Source organism: Leuciscus leuciscus (genome assembly GCF_965113295.1).
Source record: "Leuciscus leuciscus genome assembly, chromosome: 2".
Classification (NCBI taxonomy): Eukaryota; Metazoa; Chordata; class Actinopteri; order Cypriniformes; family Leuciscidae; genus Leuciscus; species Leuciscus leuciscus.
In genome coordinates, this window is record NC_138726.1 from 9,325,896 (window position 1) to 9,347,078 (window position 21,183).

Here is a 21,183-nt window from a genome sequence, read left to right on the forward strand (position 1 = left end):
AGTATAAATAGGCCTTAAGGAAGAGCTGCCCCCAGGAATGCCCTCCACAATGGGTCGGTTCTCATTTAGCCCAAGGGCCAGCTCTTCTGCCGGGGTATAACGTGGGGGTGCAGGACCACCACCTGTTTTTTTCTGCTCCGCCTTTTCCTTGGTTGCAGATAACCATAAACAGACAAACAGACACATCATTTAAAATGTCTTTGCTAAAAGAGACTAATCAGTAGAAGTAGAAAAGATTACCAGTTTGAAGAATATTCTTGTACTTCACTTTTACTTGTTCCCATGTTCTAGTGGGTCCTGAGGTGGCTCTGACATTAAGCAATTATGAAATTATTAAAATACAAGAATATATACTGTAATAAGTGATATAACCATAACATGGAACACTTACGCATTTAATTTGTCTGTTACTTTTTGCCAGCCCTCTCGAGTCCTGGCTTTTGCACACTTTGATTCCCAGTGTTCCCTGGCGTTTTAATTATATTTTTCAAACTCTGCATACTCTTCCAGTAAAAATTCCTGCTCTGCTGCGTTGAAAAACTGAGCGCGCTCTTTGGCCATGGTGAGCAGCCAATAGCAGCGTTGCTGATCAATGTTTCTACTATCGATACATATCCCCTTTTAAACCAGAGCGTGAACGCGCAATTATCTCACTAACTCAATCCAGCTATACTAATCATATCCGGCAGGTGTGTTCGAAGAACCAAATTAGTCAGATCATGATTAGCACGATGATATCATCTTGGATGTCTCGTTTGATCTCAGATGTTTTAAGCAACGTACGAAGAACGGGCCCCAGTTGCTATGACAGCAAGTCCAGGATGAGCGTCGAAGACCCAAACAATCAAATCCAGCTAACTGAGTTCTTCGACGCCCATCCTGGACTTGCTGTCATAGCAACTGGGGCCCGTTCTTCGTACGTTGCTTGAAACATCCAAGATCAAATTATGAGACATCCAAGGTGATATCATCGGCCTAATCATGATCTGACTAATTCGTTTCTTCGAACACACCTGCCAGTTATGATTAGTAGAGCTGGATTGAGTTATCTGAGATAACTGCGCGTTCATGCGCTGGTTTAAAAGGGGATATGTATCGATAGTAGAAACATTGATCAGCAACGCTGCTATTGGCTGCTCACCATGGCCAAAGAGCGCGCACAGTTTTTCTCCGCAGCAGAGCAAGAGTTATTGAAGGTTATGCAGAATATGAAACCTTAATTAAAACGCCAGGGAACCAGGAGAGAGGGCTGGCAAAAAGTAGCAGACAAATGAAATGCGTAAGTGTTCCATGTTATGGTTATATCACTTATTACAGTGTATATTCTTGTATTTTAATCATTTCATAATTGCTTAATGTCAGAGCCACCTCAGGACCCACTAGAACAGTGTTCTTCAACCCTGCTCCTGGAGGACCCCCAACACTGCACGTTTTCTTTGTCTCCCTAATCAAACACACCTGATTCAACTCATCAGCTCATTAACCCATGTGATAATGAGTTGATGAATTGAATCCGGTGTGTTTGATTAGGGAGACAAAGAAAACCAGCAGTGTTGGGGGTCCTCCGGGAGCAGGGTTGAAGAACACTGCACTAGAACATGGGAACAAGTAAAAGGGAAGTACAAGAATATTCTTCAAAATGGTAATCTTTTCTACTTCTACTGTTCTTTGTCTCTTTTACAAAAGAAAAGCACCGTTAAATGTGTTTGTCTGTTTATAACAGCAACCAAGAAAAAGGCTGAGCTGAAAAAAAACAAACAGGTGGTGGTCCTGCTCCCTCACATTATACCACATTATACCCCAGCAGTAGAGCTGGCCCTGGGGTTAAATGTGAACCGACCCATTGTGGAGGGCATCCCTGGGGGCAGCTCTTCCTCAGACCAACAGCCAGGAACCAGTAGCAGCAACACCTTCATTACTGGTAAATGAGCTTTAAATGATCTTGCTACACTGTAAAATATCTCTTTTTTTTTTGCCGCATTAAATTAAGTAGGCCTATATAATCCAAATGGCTGGTACAGTAATTTCAGCTGTTAAATATTGAGTAGTGATCAATTGCTTTGACTTGTGAAGGTGAAAACTGCTGAACTTAATGTAAGAATATTTTGCCATGAGTTACTGATCACATTTGTTCATATAGTGTAGTTCATTGTAATGCCATTGTGTTTCCTCTTTTGTGCAGTTTTACATAATACACCAACACTTGTACCTGTTCCCAAGAAAGTAGTGGCTGAAATATGTGCAGTAAGTGGACTTTTTCTAACTTTACATCAAAAGGGAAGAAAGTGCAACACTTTGTAATGCCCATTTGTTTCCATTGCACAGGACAGTGAAGAAACCCTCTCAGATGACTGTCCTTTGGAGGAAGTACTTGTAAGTGCATAAATAACTTTACTTCATTTATAGTAACTTGTGTACATATTATTTCTGACTGCAATATGAGTTGCAGGAGGAAAGGCCTACTGCACAAAGTGATACAGAGGTGGGCAGTGTAGTAACCTACTTGTACTTTTTATTTTTGTTGCATGAGGCTTGTGTTGACAGTTCTTTTTTATTTTTTTATTCTTTTTATCCAAACATGGCACAGGGTGATATCCGTATATAAACGGAATCTACAACAGAAAATTTAGTATTTTGACCTGAAAAAACAGAAAAATGAAGGGGAGAAATAGAACTTGACACCTTAAAGAAGAAAAAACTGGCACTAGAGATTGAGTTGCTTCAAAAGGAACTTCAGAGTAAGTGCTAAATACACTATTTCACACAGAGTACTATTGCTGACCTTGGATAACAATATATCTTATTGCAGGCAAAAGATGACCATCATTGGCTTTTCTTGACAAAGAATAATTGAAATAAAACTCAAGGAACTAAGCATGTTGTCTTGTCTTCTATTCATTTAATGAAGGTTTTTGTTTTAAAAAAAAAAAAAAAAAATGGTGTTCCACAATTCTGTCCCGTGCAGCTCTGCCACTAGGTTGGTCCAAGTGCACTGGCTGGAGGTCATCATCAGGCTGCACCTCCACCACAGGGGTCCTCTCCTTTCTGATGGTGGCACTATTGTGGAGTATGGCACATGCAACAATAATGTCACAGGCCCTGTCAGGTGCAACCCTCAGACACTGAAATCTTTCCTTTAGTTGCCCAAAGGTCATTTCAATGCGTGCCCTTGTCCTGGCTAGAGCTGCATTGAAACGGGTTTGTGGTCCGGGGTTTGGGTCAGGGAATGGCGTCATGAAATACTGCCTGCAGGTATAGCCCCTGTCACCAAGCAGGATCCCGTCGTAAGCACCTGGAAAAATGCAGTTTTGTTAGGCTCAGAATAAATGTATGTAATACAGTGAGCTTGATATTAAATATTTCCTTACCACGTTCAAATAATGTGCATAAATGTGACTCTCTGAAAATCCTGGAGTCATGCACAGAACCAGGCCATTTTGCTTCCACATTTGTGATGTAGGACATGGAGTCACACACCATCTAAGATATTTTTAATCAGTCAACTGCATACTTTTTGATTACATTACTTTTTGTATTATTTGATATATTCTGGACTCGCTTCTCCAAGGTAAATGGTGAATTGTTTGATGTCAGGCTGCATGCTCAGAAAGCGGCAGTGGATTGTGCAGCGTGAGACCACCTTCAGCGACAGGTTCTTGTCGTAAAAACGGACAAGACATGGCTGCGAAAGACTTCCCGTATCACCTCCGCTTATAAAGCCGGGATCTAATCCTGTTAACATGAAATAAGCCTGCTCCCGAGCAGGTTTAAGCTTGGGCACCTGTTGCTATGACAGCAAGTCCAGGATGAGCGTCGAAGAACCAAACAATCCAAGATCATGCCAAATCTCCAACAATCAAATCCAGCTAACTGAGTTAGCGACGTACGAAGAACGGGCCCCTGGGGCCTGTTTCAGAAAGGAGGTTCAACTGAGTTGGCTTACCCTGAGATGGGAAACTCTGAGTTTTCGGTTACAGAACAGCGGAAATTAGTTAGTTCAATCAACTCTGAGTTGACTGACTCTGAGTTAAGCGCGTGCACCACCACTATAAAAAGCCATTATCAATGGAGTGCAGATATTATGAGTCACCATGGTAACAGCGCCAGACAAAAAGAGGTCTGCATATTTCTCACCAGCTTCTGCAAGCGTAAGAAGACATATTATTATTTTTTAAATATCGGCTGCAGCAGCGAAGGACAACTAGAGTTAGCTAGGGAGAAAATAGTTGCTCGAGTCAATGCGTATGTTTACATTTTAATTAGTTATACAGTGTTGGGTGTAATTAATTACCAAGTCATCTAAATACTGTCATTTAATTAAAGGGATTACTCTTAATTCTTCTGTAATTTGAAGTAAAATCTGATGTAATTGCATTAGACTATAGAACAATTCTGTATATTTAACATACATTTTTAAAAGGTATATTTTTTATGTAACCTTCTCCCTCTACACACTTTGGTCAATTCAAGAATAATCCATGCAATTGTATATTGTTTATTTGAAAGCATTAAAAGTGCAGTTTCTTGTCTCTCCTTGTATTGTTCAAGTGGTTGAGGTTGATATGGGATTTATTAATAAGTAGACCAATACTTTCTAAAGATAGTCATTATTACATGAATCTAATTACACGGTTGAAGATGTCATTTGTAGTTAGTAATTAATAACTATTTTAGAGTAACTTACCCAACTGTTATAATATCAGAGGTGAAACTGGAAGAACAGTATGTTATTCAACCTAATTTTAATTTTCATGGGTGCAATCCTGCAGGTATTAAAAGAACATGGCAGCAGCTGAAAATTAAATATAAGAACATAATTCAATCAGGTAAGGTTTGAGCATATCATGGGTGTAGGCTACCTGAATTTACAAATATTTGACATATTAAATAACTAAATAGCATCCCAGTGTCTAGCAGTGCAGCAGCATTTTTGGCTGGGGGAATTCCTGGAGGGACTTCAGAGCCAGTCACTCCCGAAGATCCAAGGGCCTTCATAAAATGTAAGAGGTTTACATATGTGTTATTTCTTATATAGGCTATTTTTGATATTTCCATTTATTTGACTTTGGGTTGGGTTTTTTGTTGGTCCCAACAGATTCCGATGGTAATATCTGTCTTTTGGAGCCTCCTGTCCCAACAAAACCTGCAGGCAGTTGTAAGTAGCCTACTCAATACACCAGAAATTATGACAAATAGTGTTATAAAGTGTACTCATCTTCACAGGACGATGGGGATAATGTTATGTGTCACATCAAACAATCTACACATTCAGATTTTTTCACATTTTTATGTGGAGTAGAATCTAAGTTTAAAGCTAAGTATAAATGAGTAGTCTTATCTCTCCCCCCGCCCCCAAAGTGGAAGAACAGCAGGAGGACGGTCCATCAACTTCTGTTGCACAGATGAACAGAGTTCAGTGATTTTCAGTAAATGCCACAGTTTAATTCTGTAGAATTTGTTTAGAACTACATTATGTAACTCTAATCTACTACTGTATATTCAGTTGCCAGTTAAGGAGTTAATAGACTTCATCTTATTTAAAAAATTGAAAAAAAAAAAAAAAACAGTAAAAATAGCAATATTGTATTTATTAATTAAAGATTAATTTTATTAATAAAAATGTACTGAAAGAATGAATGAGGTGTTTAAACACCACTTCCTCTTTAAAAAAGGGGAGGAGACCGAAAAAAACTCTGGGTTTACCGAAGAAAACCTGCTCCCGGCCAGGTTAGGTTCACAGAGTAAGTTACCATGGTAACTGACTCTGAGTATAAGTTACCTCTCTTTCAGAAACGGGCTTGACTTACTCTGCTTTCTCAGGTTTAACATACCTCCCATCAGGGCCGCGGGAAGTGGGGGTGCTGGGGGTGCTGCAGAATTGTAAATGCAACGCATATATTTGTTCATTAAAATGTATAATTTTTTAGCATTTAGTCATTTATTTGTAATAAACACTTTAAGTGGGCTATTTAAAAATTGTTATTTATATGTTAAATTATCTTTTTAAAACATAAGCGCAGAGTGTTACGTAATATTGTGTGTGTGTGTGTGTGTGTGTGTGTGTGTGTGTGTGTGTGTGTGTGTGTGTGTGTCGAAAGAATTTGCCGCAGCTGCTCAAAAAAAAAAAAAAAAAAAAAAAAAAACGTCAAAAACCCCACTGTCAGTGTTTTGTAAGGAACAGGCAAATAGGCCTATGTAAAATATAGCAGGAGACATTTTAATTGTTTACTAATAAAACAGTTATTTTTTATGTCAGTGTCGGCTAGACAGATGAAGTTGACGACTCGCGATCTTCGCAGCGCCAGAGAGAAATGCACATTTCATACGAATTACATAAGCAGCGCAGTCTGTTTTCTTTCGTTTTGAATTGTTCTGCTTAAAAGTAGACATTTCAAGCTATCTATATGTCTCAGGTCTGTGAGGCAATAGGCTACCTTATAGGCCTACGCTGAGTTTCATTTATGAGACGAGCTCCAGGTTCGCCAGCGCCTCCGTATCCTGATTATTTATTTTCTAATAGCCTATATTTAGGCTACTTCTTATTAAATCCTGACAATTTGTTGATGAAACATCGATTAAAATTAAGATACAATTAATACAAAACGAAATTAAATTTAAAGACAGGCTTTGTGCTTTCAGTTTGAGGTCTCTGTGAAAGTTTTAAAACATTATTTTAGTGCCGCTTTAGAGCGCTCACGTCCGTAACGGAGAACTGTCTGTAACATTTTTTTATTTATTTTTTGTGAAATAAATTTCTAAAAAAATGCGACTTAGTCCAGTGCGACTTAGGCTATAGATGTTTTTTTCTTCCCCGTGGCGCATTTTGTGACTGATATGCGACTCCGGAGCAATGAAAATAAAAGGGACTCCGGAATAAAAGCAGAATCAATAAAAGTAAAAAATGTGATGTGCAGTCAGGTTTGAGTGTGTGCGCGTTTTTTGAGGAGTTTTATAGTCTTGATATTGTTTCTTATTCAAAAGTGGTGACGCGACGCGACTGATTTATTATGAGTGTTGGAAACAGTTCTGCTGCCTAATATATTTGATGAATAAAAGGTTAAAAAGAACTGCATTTATTAAAAAATATATATAATTTCTAATAATATAAATCTTCTTTACTATCACTTTTTTTTAAATCAATTTAACACATCCTTGCTGAATAAAAGTATTGATTTATTTAAAAAAATAAATAAAAAAATACTGACCTCAAATTACTGACCAGTAGTGTATATTGTTGTTACAAAAGATTTCTATTTTTTTAAAAATTGCTTTTTTCAATTTTTTTTTCAATTTTTTTTTTTAATTTTTATTCATCAAAGTATCCTAAAAAAAGTATCACAGGTTATGAAAACATATTAAGCAGCAGAACTGTTTCCAACTTTGATAATGAATCATCATATTAGAATTATTTCTAAAGGATCATGTGATAGACTGGAGTAATGATCCTGAAAATTCAGCTTTGCATCACAGAAATAAATGATCATTTAAACCAATTATTTTAAATTGTAAAAATATATCACAATATTACTTTTTTTTCTGTATTTTTGATCAAATAAATGCAGGCTTGATGAGCAGAGGAAACTTCTTTCAAAAACATTAAAAATACTAATACTTATACTTGCCCTGTAATACATGTATTCTTTGTTTTAGATGTTATTAACTTAAATTCTTATGAATAATAAAAATGTTGTAATGTCTATTTGTTATTTATGGCCTGTACGCCTCATTATTGATCTGAGCTTCTACATCTTGAATTCGAATAACATTCGATAAAACATAATTGCTGGATTATTTTGACTATAATAAATAAGCAGATGAAACATAGTAGGCCTATACACTGTTTATCACAGATTACTTTGGACCAAAGTTACCATATTATAATTAATTATTATATAGTTCTATTCATTCATTTTATTTAAATTAGCACTGGTTAAAATGTATAAAGCATGAACAAGATATGAAACAATATTTATTAATAATACACAGTTTAAATATCACAAATATCAAATTGTATTTTCATTTGCGTCCTATGCTGGCTAATTACGACGTTTAACCTGTTATCATAATGAAATTCATGCATTTATTTATTTGTCATTTAAACTGATGCAAACAGGGAAAGAGAGTAGAAAACACTTATTATCCTGTCGCCCCCTCTAGTGGACAGCATTAAGTATTACGGCCTTCATTGCTCAGATAACTCAAGTCGATGGATTTTTTGGGAAAGTCTGACCAGTTAGAAGCAAGTTAGACCAGTCTGAGGGTCTGAGCTGAGTTTGGTGAAGCATCAAAGTTCTAGGCGGAGTCAATTTCTCATAATAATAATAACAATTAATCCCAAACCTGGTAATTTTGTCAGTATTTAATTTACGTTCACTGATTCTGGCTTCTCTCTTTTCTGTCTCTTTCTTTTCATGTGAACTGAGTAGGCTACACATGCTTAAATTCAAAAAATATAAACTTTATTTCTATTCAAAATTATTTATAGCCCATAGGCTATATGTCACACACGCCTACCTGCCTTTTGATGTAAATAAAAGACTAGAGTGGTAAATGTTACGGACATATTATCATGGTACAGTTCAGCCTATTATTGATTTTTATTTCCACTTCCCTTTTATCCAAAGAGACGGAACTATTTGCACTGTATTTATCAATGGGAAATATGCTAATATAATCTGTCATATACTGTGGCTCACATTAATGGGGTTGCTTGCAAGTCGCAGCAGCACGAATTACGTGACCAGCAACATATTTCTAAATCAAATAGTGTGTGTAGTTAACAGTGAGTGGTGGTTTCAGACATTATTTCATTAAAGGGCATTTGTCAGTGCCGCACTCGTAGCCTACTGACTCTTATTCTGCCTGACAGAAAGAAAAGCTCACAGCTTACTGAAGGCGGAGCGGTTTGACCAATCAGATGAAAGGGGCGTTTCAGCGCCGCCCACGTGTGCAAATGAAATATCGAACCCATAAACCGACTTGTAAACGAAAAATGAAAAATCTAGCCAAAATCTAGCCAAAAAAACGAATAAACGAGCTGGTTTTCATTTCTCCTTATTCCATTCTAAACAGGAAATGAAATGATCAAAAAGTGCACGGACCCTATGACTTAGCACGACGGTGTAATAAGTTTATATACACTAGATGTCGCCTTGGCTACGGCAGTTTGGGATATTCTGGGCTCATCTGATTTTTTTGTACATAGCATAACCTACTTTGTTATGATTTTAGTATCATAATGATTAATAAATGCACGCACAATTATCATGAACTTGATTTGAACAAATGCCTATCAACTTGTGTGTGCAAAATTCAGAATTAAATGAATGTGCAGCAATTTGTACAAATAGAGAGTCTGTAGGCCTATACTGTTGTAGCCATTAAATAAGCGCATTTATTTTCATATTTGTTAAAATGTTATAATGTTATTTTTTTTCCCCATGTATGTTGATTTATGAAAAGTGAACAGCACGAGTAAAAGTGAATTTCGTTTTGTATAAATTGTATCTTAATTTTAATACATTTTTCATCAGCCTGTATTTAATAAATAAGATCAATAAGATTTAATAAATAATAATAATAAAATGATAATCTTGCATTGCACGTTAACTGGAGCGCATCTCATCCTAACTTAATGAAACTCATTGTATGCCTCACACACACAGACATGAGAAATACATCAAATACACAAAGCTTGAAATGTCTTTAAACGAAATAATTCAAAACGAAAAGAAAAAGGCTACTCTCTGATTATGTAATCCATTATGTGCATTTCTCTCTATAGGCGCGTTCACTATACGGCGATCGTCAACTTCATCTTTGCAGCCGAGTCGACACTGTCAGAAAACACTAGATTATTAATAAAAATCAATGCACGCTTCACCGGATTTCCAAATGCACATCTTGCTTGTTGCACCCACACATATTATGTCGAAATAACGAGATATTATGTTGAAATAACATTATTAATAATAATACATATTTTATAATATTTGATTGAATGCTGAATGTTGTTCAGTTAATAAAATGAAAACTTTAATTGTGATCATTAAAATAATTGAATATGAAATATTTAGTGGCCAAGTTTTGCTAATTAATTAATTTATATATGTAAGGCATTCGTTCCAATCAACTGCCGCAGCCAAGGCCACGTCTAGTGTATATATCTATGACTTGGCACTTCTGGGTAAAGATGCGATCAGTCAAATGAAATCCAATAAACGTATAAATAAATATTCCAAATGAAAAAGCGATGGGAAATGTCGTCCAATTTTCTAATACTATTATTTGATGACAACAATACATTTGTAAAAGAAAATCCAGCCATTTCTGTTTTTTTCAAGAAAAAAACCAAGCTGCACCCTTTTTTAAATGTCATCTTTCATTCCGAAAGAGAATAATGAACGGGGCGATGTGCAGATTGTAAATCTTAAAAAATGATTGAATGATTTTCTTGTGTCATTATGATGAAGAAACAAGTCGAAAAAAAAAAAAAAAAGTCGAAAAAAACCATTTGTGGAAGGCATCCGATGAGTGTCAACCCGGCCAGATCAGCAAGTGCATCAAGGCAACCACGATTAGCCGGTGCACCAGCCAGCAAAGTGATTCAATGGTTCATAGGTGTAGCTCGCAGCCTCATCGCCCTACCCTCCACATCCTAAAGAGTGTACAGGCTGTTATTTATATAGGGCAGATAAGACCTGTGTTTCTCTTCGACGGTAACTGTAAATTGAATTGAAGCTGCGATTTTTGAAGTTGTATATACTCGCGCGGGCAAATACAGATGTGTTAAACACGATAAGAACACAAATTCTACCTTTATTCGTTAATACAGTCGGTATTTCCCACAATGATTCTGCTTTGCTATTGGCCACGTCACGATCAGTAAGCGCTGCTATTGGTGGTCACGATTATTAAGTACGAAAATGAAAATTCTGTCAGTAATTCCTCACCCTCATGTTGTTCCAACCCCTTCGTTCATCTTCGGAACACAAATTAAGATATTTTTGATTAAATGACTAAATTGGACTATATTAAGGATGTGTTTAATGAACTTTTCTGGGCCAGCAAGTTTCAAACCCTTAGAAGCCTGAAGAAGTCTCGTTCCGAACACATCGCGATATTTGGCATCAGTTCACGTGTGTCAGATGTTGGTAAGTAGTAAATACGCTGTCCGAATAATGTGTGATATATAATGTATTTTCTGTTTGTCGATATTAATCAGATTAGCTCACGTTCAGTCACGGCATTATATCTGTCATCTCCACTGAGGCTTTGCGTTTTATTGCTTTCTAATTCAAAACAGGGTGATTAAGTTACACTGCCTGTGAGCATAGGCCTAAAGACCTTAAATCAGTTAATCATATTCATATCAGATTAAAAGTAGTACAATTAGTTCCAAAGTTGTATTTGTAGTAGAAGCACAGTACAAACAACACTTACCATGCTTTTACCACATTAACATTAGTTTTACTGTGGTAAGTGTAGTAAAAAGACAGTAATCACAAAACTTACCATGCTTTTACCACACTGTATTGGGAGTTTTAATGTGATACTTATTGTAAATGCACATTAACCACAACGCTTACCATGCTTTTACCACAGGAATGATGTAAAACAACATAATGATATTTTATTTTCTCTTTTTTCAGCTGAAAAGACCAAAAGGACCTTTCGGACTATTATTGTTTGAGGACAAGTAAACGGAGGAGACCGACAGCTGCAAAGGCAAATATTCGCAATGGTATATACATGTGTTGGTTCGAACCCTAAATCAAACATTTTATCAAGCATTTGTTGTTTCTTAAACCTTTTCTCGCAAAACCCATAGCCCAATCAGTACGAAGATAGTCTGAAAGTCTTAATAATTCACAAGATTTAACAAGTTGTCAAATTCGTATACGATACTCGTACATATTTGTATACTCGTACACACACTGTCAGAAAGTTGATATTAATTGCATTGTATTGATTACAATTAGTGATGCACCGATGTGAAAATTGAGGCCGATACCGATAACCGATATTAATATTGCTGTTATGGCCGATACCGATATTTGCCGATGTCGATATCTCTGTATAGAAAACAAATTTTAATGATTATCAAATAAAGAGCTATTTTCCAAAACACTTTTTTTTTACTTTAGAAATGACTGATATTGGGCACCTTTACCTGTGTGCAAAATATGTCACATACGACACACATGCATTATACTGCATTGCATATACAGTAATGTGTGCTGGTCAACTTGTCTAAAATTAAGAAACCCTTAGAAAACAGTAAAAAAAACCACACAAAAAACAGGAACATTGTGTAAAATTAAGATAGGCTACTTTATTTATTATTCCAATATCCAAATATCGAGGGCTTGGAACCAGAGGGGCGTAAGTGGCATTTGACAAACTTTACAGGAGAGCCAAAACAAAATTTTGACCACACTTCAATCAACTGTATTTATTAACCTTCAACCACAACATTGCAACCACATACATACTTATATGAGTAAGTTCTTAAGTGAACATATTATGGAATATTAACACGATGAACATATTCTAAAACCTTGCAAAATCTTGAAAATATGGCAAAAACATCAAATACGCCTTTTTGGCACCAAACATTTCCAATTCGTCTAAAGAAAAATAGGGCGTATCTGCTGATCAATGCAGAAATGATTGGTCAAAACATTGGTTAAAAACACTCTAACTTCATAACTTTTCATTTGATTTAAAATACTGCATACATAGTCATTTCATCATTTCAAACTGTTTAACATTTCATTTCTAACCGTTTAATTTCAATTCTCATTTATGAGTTCACATTCATGTCAAACAGTTTAACATTTAATTTCAAACAGTTTAATTTCTCTTGTTTATTACACATTTCACTTTTTAGTTCACTTTAGTTGAACTAAAAAGTTCACTCACTGCCCACTGTCAGAGTGTTATAGAACTCTGCATAACAGTGAGGAATACTCCCATTGGTGCACAGGGTGAGTAGGTCTTTTTTCTTTAAGGCACTGATCACTGGAGGATTTTCATACAATGAGCTGGGGTGTGTGGTTCTGGTGCCTCTTGTTGCCTGTTGTGCCACCGTCAGTTTTCGGAAGGTTGGGGCGGTGAAATCATACTTGAAGAAGATTGTTTTTGGTTCATCTTTCGTGTAGCGGAACCATTTAATCTTCTGCCAATGAACTGATTGTCCCTCCTCATCTTTTGTTCTGTTTTTGAGTATGTGGTTGGAGAGGGACTTGAAGTCCAGAAAGTCCTTGTGTTCAAGTTCATGTACACTGTATGGGTCGTTCCTTCTTGCCATTCTCACAAGTGTGTAGTAGCCATCAGTAAATAGAAGTATGGGAGTAAATAGAAATGGGAGTAAATAGAAACTTTTCTTCTTGCAGTTTCCACTGCAGCATGCACACTATCACACTCCATGTCTAGTAGCCATCCATGATGGCTACTACACACTTGTGAGAATGGAAAGAAAGAACGACCCATAGTGTACATGAACTTGGACACAAGGACTTTCTGTACTTCAAGTCCCTCTCCAACCACATACTCAAAAACAGAACAAAAGATGAGGAGGGACAATCAGTTCATTGGCAGAAGATTAAATGGTTCCGCTACACGAAAGATGAACCAAAAACAATCTTCTTCAAGTATGATTTCACCGCCCCAACCTTCCGAAAACTGACGGTGGCACAACAGGCAACAAGAGGCACCAGAGGCACCAGAACCACACACCCCAGCTCATTGTATGAAAATCCTCCAGTGATCAGTGCCTTAAAGAAAAAAGACCTACTCACCCTGTGCACCAATGGGAGTATTCCTCACTGTTATGCAGAGTTCTATAACACTCTGACAGTGGGCAGTGAGTGAACTTTTTAGTTCAACTAAAGTGAACTAAAAAGTGAAATGTGTAATAAACAAGAGAAATTAAACTGTGTGAACTTAAATGTTAAACTGTTTGAAATTAAATGTTAAACTGTTTGACATGAATGTGAACTCATAAATGAGAATTGAAATTAAACGGTTAGAAATGATCAAATTAAATGACTATGTATACAGTATTTTAAATAAAATGAAAAGTTATGAAGTTAGAGTGTTTTTAACCAATGTTTTGACCAATCATTTCTGCATTGATCAGCAGATACGCCCTATTTTTCTTTAGAGGAATTGGAAATGTTTGGTGCCAAAAAGGCGTATTTGATGTTTTTGCCATATTTTCAAGATTTTGCAAGGTTTTAGAATATGTTCATCGTGTTAATATTCCATAATATGTTCACTTAAGAACTTACTCATATAAGTATGTATGTGGTTGCAATGTTGTGGTTGAAGGTTAATAAATACAGTTGATTGAAGCGTGGTCAAAATTTTGTTTTGGCTCTCCTGTAAAGTTTGTCAAATGCCACTTGCGCCCTTCTGGCTCCAAACAATGTGTAGGCCATACATGTATTTTTTAGAGCCAGAAGGGCGTAAGTGGACATACGCCCCTCTGGCTCCAAACAATGCTCAAACTTTTGTGTTAGGTCTTTGTTGTTTTGTTGCTTTATTCAATACAAGTTGATTTCTGATGCGTCTTTTTGGCACAACTAGATAGAGCTCATCAAGACCTTTAATTTGATATATAGAACTCATTTTCGCCCAAAATGCCACTTACGCCCCTCTGGTTCCAAGCCCTCGATATGATACTAAAAAATACCACAGGGAAAAGGGCTTCTATTTGTGACGTGCTGTCTTTGCGTTTGAACATTGCACATTTTAAACAGGACACTCATTAACTGAATAAATGTTAGCCAATACAAACATATTTATAGAAAACAGTTGACAATGAATAGACAGGAGTCCAATAATAGCATAACGAATCATTCTTAAAATAATAACAAGTAGCCTAGGCTATAAGACCAATCCGACATGGGCTGTGTTAACAGTAAAACGTCCGTCATTTAACGAATTTTAAAAACACGGATGGATAATACAAAATACTTTCTGATATTTTGACAGAAAAAAAACAAGCAAGAACAAAATTTAAACTTAGCCCGTCAATTTTTCATTTTACAATTATCTTCTCTCTCTGTGTGTGCACGCGTCCGTGTTTGTGAGAGAGAGAGCTCGCGCAGCACTGATACAACGGTAGCCTACTTTTTAATCCACAAGTAACGAACGCGCTAGTTTTCATACAAAATAAATATGTAACATAATTAGGTAGGCCATCGGTTCCCAACAGGGGGGTCGCGGCCCACAAGGGGGCCTCAGCGAGCTCTGTGGGGGGTCATATTTTGAAAAGTTTTGAGCAATGAGCATTAAATAAAATCATTAACTTTTTTCTGTTCAAAATTTACAAAATTTATACAATGAGCGAGTTCATCATGAATCCATTTTCCAATCCGTGTTTTTGTCTTATCCTGAACCACTATGGTACACCTATAATAAGTGTTTATATTGGGACTATTTAACACTGGTTCGGATCGCTGCCGCTGCGGAGTAGCACAGTACCTGCGTGACTCGTCATAGATGTACACAGAGAGAAGTAGTTCCGGCTACAATGTTCTTCCGAAAGACGCATATTATAAACACAAGTTTACTATCGCTCACTATAGCGGCAAAAGCGTCAAAAATAAAGCCTCACATTGATAAAGCCTCACAAATAACATGCAAGTATTGAGGTCCCAGACAGCAGTCATTTAGTAATAGCCTATATTCTTCTTTTTTTTTTTTTTACCTACACACCAGTATGAATATTTTTGTTATTGCATTTCAAATAGGGCCAATTTATAGGCTACTCCTAAGCCTACGTTTTTAAATTACAAAAGGCCTACTGATGTTTTTGTTATTGTATTTTCAATACTATAGGCTATTATTTGTGCATGAACATAATCTGGTTATAGTGAACATACCGTTTGTTTGAAAACAACATATTTTGTCATCCTTGCTGCAAGCTTACAAGAGCGATAATATCATTAAATGTGAAGGGGGGCCCTAAAATATTTTCTTGGGGAAAAGGGGGTATCAGACAAAAAAAGGTTGGGAACCACTGAGGTAGGCTACTTTAGTTATTATTAATACAATAACGTAACACATGAAGGCTATACGTTTCTCAACACTGAGAATGAATCAATAAACGCCTGTTTCTCCACTCGCGCTTATCAGTAATCCACAAATCACACGTGCTGTCACTTTTGAGAAAAATCTAATTCGAACGGGTATCAAATATCAAGCAATATATTCAAATATCTACGAGTCAAAAAACGATCAGTCAAAAATGTGTCATGAAGAGGAAAAAAACATAAGTCGCTCTGGACTGCGTTAACAATGTTACGGACGGGACAGTTGACTTGAGCGCTCTGAAAGCGCCACTAAGACTGCTTTAAAACTTTCACAGAGACCTCAAACAGAAAGCACAAAAAGCCTGTCTTTAAATTTAATTTCGTTTTGTATTAATTGTATCTTAATTTTGATAAATGTTTCATCAACCAATTGCCTGGATTGAATTAAATAAGAAGTAAATATAGTAGAAAATATTTAATCAGGACACGGAGGCGAGGGCGCGTGAACCTGGAGCGCGTCTCATCAATGAACCGAAATCTACCTGCCTCACAGACCGGAGACATATATAGAAAGCTTGAAATGTCTATTTTTAAACAGAACAATTCAAAACGAAAGAAAACAGACTGTTCTCTGCTTATGTCATCTGTATGAAATGTGTATTTATCTCAGGCACATTCACTACTGCTAAGATCGAGTTAGCATCGTCAACTTCATCTTCAACTTCACACGTCAAATGTCGGCCTGTTCACATCGGCCATATTTTGACATCGGAACGATACCGATGTGTAAAAAAATGACCATATCGGCCGATATTATATCGGCGGCCGATATATCGTGCACCACTAATTACAATTATTACAAATTGGTCCCCGTCTGTTTATGTTCCAGTGATACATGACGTCTCTCCACACCTCATAACCTACCTCTGTTTGCAGGGGTGGAAAAGCTTATCTTACTTGTCACATGACATCAGATACTCGATTATTTTGTCATAATCAGACCAGTTACACTGCTGATAACTGTCCCGTTTGCATGTAAATCATTTTCACATGATTATTGCTTGCTATTAAAGACGTACTTTTATTCATAGAAATGCCCCCACATATCAGTGAACTTATAATATAAAAATGCTTTTAAAATTTAATTATTCAACACTCTTTACAGAAAAAAATATCCTACAGTTATACATAAACTGACTATTTGCAAGTAATGTATTAAAATTACCTTCCTTTCCGTCTTGCAGGATTACTTGGTCCTTTTTTTTTTTTTAAAGCTCTACAATATCAAACTCAACAGCTCTTTTAAGAGCCAACCCTCACAAGAGCTACTAGTGAGTCGCAGCGAATCTTGCCGGGATCAGCCCTTCCCAGGTAAAGTTTCTAGAATATTGAAATCGGTATTTACTCATCAAATGCTCTCTCCTGAATCGCCGCCGCTAGAGTTCTTACGAGATCAAGAAAATATGATCATATAACAGCGATTTTATCATCACTGCATTGGTTACCTATAAAGTTCCGTATTAATTATAAGGTATTGCTACTGACTTATAAAGCTCTAAACGGCTTAGCTCCAGTCTATTTAACGGATCTTCTATCGCCCCTATAATCCATCGCGCTCTTTAAGATCACTAAATTCAAGGCTTTTGGTCATACCTAGGATATCCAGAACCACCAAAGGAGGGAGAGCATTTTCACATTTGGCTCCAAAACTCTGGAATAGTCTTCCTGATACTGTTCGTTGCTCAGACTCGCTCTCCCAGTTTAAAACTAGATTAAAGTCGCATCTCTTCAGCCAGGCATTCATATAATCCTACAGTTCAAACTACAATCCGGCCTGTAGCTCATAAATGCCAGAGGAGAACTGGCCCCCGACTGAGCCTGGGTTCTCCCAAGGTTTTTTTTCTCCATTAGGTCACCTGATGGAGTTTTAGGACACCATTAGGTCACTTGATGGAGTTTTTCGGTTCCTTGCCACTGTTGCCTTTGCCTTGCTCAGTTGGGGATATTTTGGGGATATTTAATTTAATTTTATCAATCAATAAATTCCTCTTGAAACAAACATTGTTGTATTATTTTAATTTAATACTGTGAAGCTGCTTTGATACAATCTGTATTGTGAAAAGCGCTATACAAATAATAACTTATTTATAACTGTCTTAATTTATGTTTCAAGAACAATAGTAATTGCACATAGAGTAAGTCGAGACTTTCTTGTTTTACAGCAGAGAAGGAAGACCAGTCCTTATATCAACGCAAGCTAATCGAATAAGTCCTTTGTTTCGGGTGAGGAAGGAACATCTGGTGCCCAAAGAAGACAGAAAGCTGCACGAGTCCATTGGTATGTCTTGTATTGAAACAATGCTGTAATATGTAGTACATAATTTGATGTTGACAATTTTACATTGTACAGGTTATCACTTGGTTTTTGACCAAGTGAAGCTCTTGAAACAAGTGACAGGAGAGTATGTAACTTGTCTGGAAAGTATCAGAGTCGCATTTGGCACGCGTGCCTTAGGTTGCCGACCCCTGGTCTAGCCTATAGTCTATGGTACCAATCACGTTAGTGAAGCCTGAGTAACATATACTGTAATCGGCATGGTCATGAATGCATGATCTTCATAAAAAATTATGATAGCCTAAAAAAAAAATGCTTAAAAAAAAAACTGCTTTACAACATTGGGTCTTAAAGGTGCTGTATGTAGTATCACATTAAAATGATCCACTTTTCGGGTTTTGCTATTACCTCTGAAAGCAAGTATTCTTATGTTTATGTGAAGGTGCCGGGTCGGATTTACCGCGAAATCCAGTGACGTCACCTGCATGCGCGGAGCGCTCCCGAGCCTCTCGCCTCGTCTAGCCTACTGATTTTGCACTCAACAGCGACGACACTGCAACTTATGACATGGACTTATGACTTATGCAACTTATGACATGTCTGATAACACTAAGAAACGACCTGCTCCCAGCACAACACAGACTCCAACACAAACTCCACTTATTGATAAAAAAACCCAATAAAACGTTTTTTTCTTTCTGCTGAAGCTCGTATTAAAGGCCAGACGTGAATCGGATGAACTTCGGGTGAAAAAACACGGATCAACATCGGCAGGGCGTTTGAATCATGGAGAGACCTTATCTACAAACCTAGAATGTATACATTTCCTGAAGAAAATGTAAAGTAGTGCTTGCAGTGGCAAAATTCGGCACGGTTGATAGGGTTCCATTCTTATCATGGGACGAGCATGGAGCATTAGTTCAACGTCAAGCTGATAAAAGTAGCCTATTATTGTAACGTTGCAGTGGGAGTTTACCTGAGTTTCTAGCATGTTGTGGGATGCTCTCTCTGGTGTGTTGCGTGACGCGTCTCAGTCTGGCCGGTATTCCACAGTGCTCGCTCATAAATTCGAGCATGCGCAAGAGCACACGCTTGTCAACTTATTGGTTGCAATCTGAAACATCACCGCTAGAGGCCGCTGAAAACTACATACAGCTCCTTTAAGTGGCTTGGAAATGCCACAAAAAAACCTAAAACTGTTTTTTTAAACCTAAAAGCACCAGGTAAACTCCGAATGACACGACAGACAGCACTTTCCATCAAGTTCTCCGCATCTCCAATAGTGTAAAGGAAAGAGCCACTCGCAAATAATCTTAAAGCTGCCGTCGGCAACATTTTTTTGATCATATTCAGTGTAATCGACACTATAATCCGACAGAACAACATAAATAAGGTGGTTTTAGAAAAAAACCCGAGCTTCTAACTCCACCTGGAGCGTGTTATTTGTTTTCCAAAAATCCAGCGCTCCCGCTTCATCAGGTCCAATCAGCGCAGGGGGGTGTGAGATCTGACTGTCAATCACAGGTCGTGCACACGCCACAGATCCCCCTCACTCGCACATGTTAATATCACATGCACACGCCACGCCTGAAGTTCGCCTGGAGATTGCATGAAGCGTGATGGCGTAGAGAAAATCTACTAACAAGCTTCCAATTCCTCGGTTATTGCTATCTATGGCTAGATTAGCCAGGGCAGCCTACCTCCGAGTCCATGGTGTTGATAGATGCTGAAGAGACGGACGCGTTCACAGAAAATCAGGTACACACGCACAGTGACGCACTGACGAGCACGACCTCGATGGGAGGGTGCTCGCTGGTAGTGGGGAGGGGCATGAGAGTTGTAAACATTCAAAATTTTGGCTAATCGACCCAATCTGCCAGACTTGCCGACGGCAGCTTTAAGGCAATGCAAACAGTTTGTGCTGTTGTTAAAGCCCGACTCCGACAAGTCGAAAATAAGTGTGCGTTTCCAACAAATGAATCATGTAAACGACAATCTCACCAGTCACGAGAAAAAATATATATCTCAGAAAGTGCACTATTGTAACGCAAAATCTCAGTTCTTCGTACCTCAGGGCCCGTTCTTCGTACGTCGCTAACTCAGTTAGCTGGATTTGATTATTGGCGATTTGGCATGATCTGGGATTGTTTGGTTCTTCGACGCTCATCCTGGACTTGCTGTCATAGCAACAGGTGCGCAAGCTTATTTCATGTTAACAGGATTAGATCCCGGCTTCATAAGCGATGGACTTCCCGTATCAGCTCCGCTTATGAAGCCGCAGTCTAATCCTGTTAACATGAAATAAGCCTGCTCCCGAGCAGGTTTAAGCTTGCGCACCTGGGGCCCGTTCTTCGTACGTCGCTAACTCAGTTAGCTGGATTTGATTATTGGCGATTTGGCATGATCTGGGATTGTTTGGTTCTTCGACGCTCCTCCTGGACTTGCTGTCATAGCAACAGGTGCGCAAGCTTATTTCATGTTAACAGGATTAGATCCCGTCTTCATAAGCGGAGCTGATACTGTACCAGCCATTTGGATTATAGACATACTTAATTTAATGCAGCAACAAATTATTTACAGTGTAGCAAGATGATTTAAAACTCATTTACCTGTAATTAAGGTGTTGCTGTTACTGGTCCCTGGCTTTAGGTCTAAAGGCCTATTTATACTTCTGCGTCGAACTTACGCCGTAGCTACGTCGTAGGCTGTGCTTAGCGCGCGTACCCTTTGGCGTACCCTGATGCGCACCTCTCCAAAAATGTAACAACGCGTCAATTCTACGCGGACGCAAGCGCTGTGATTGGT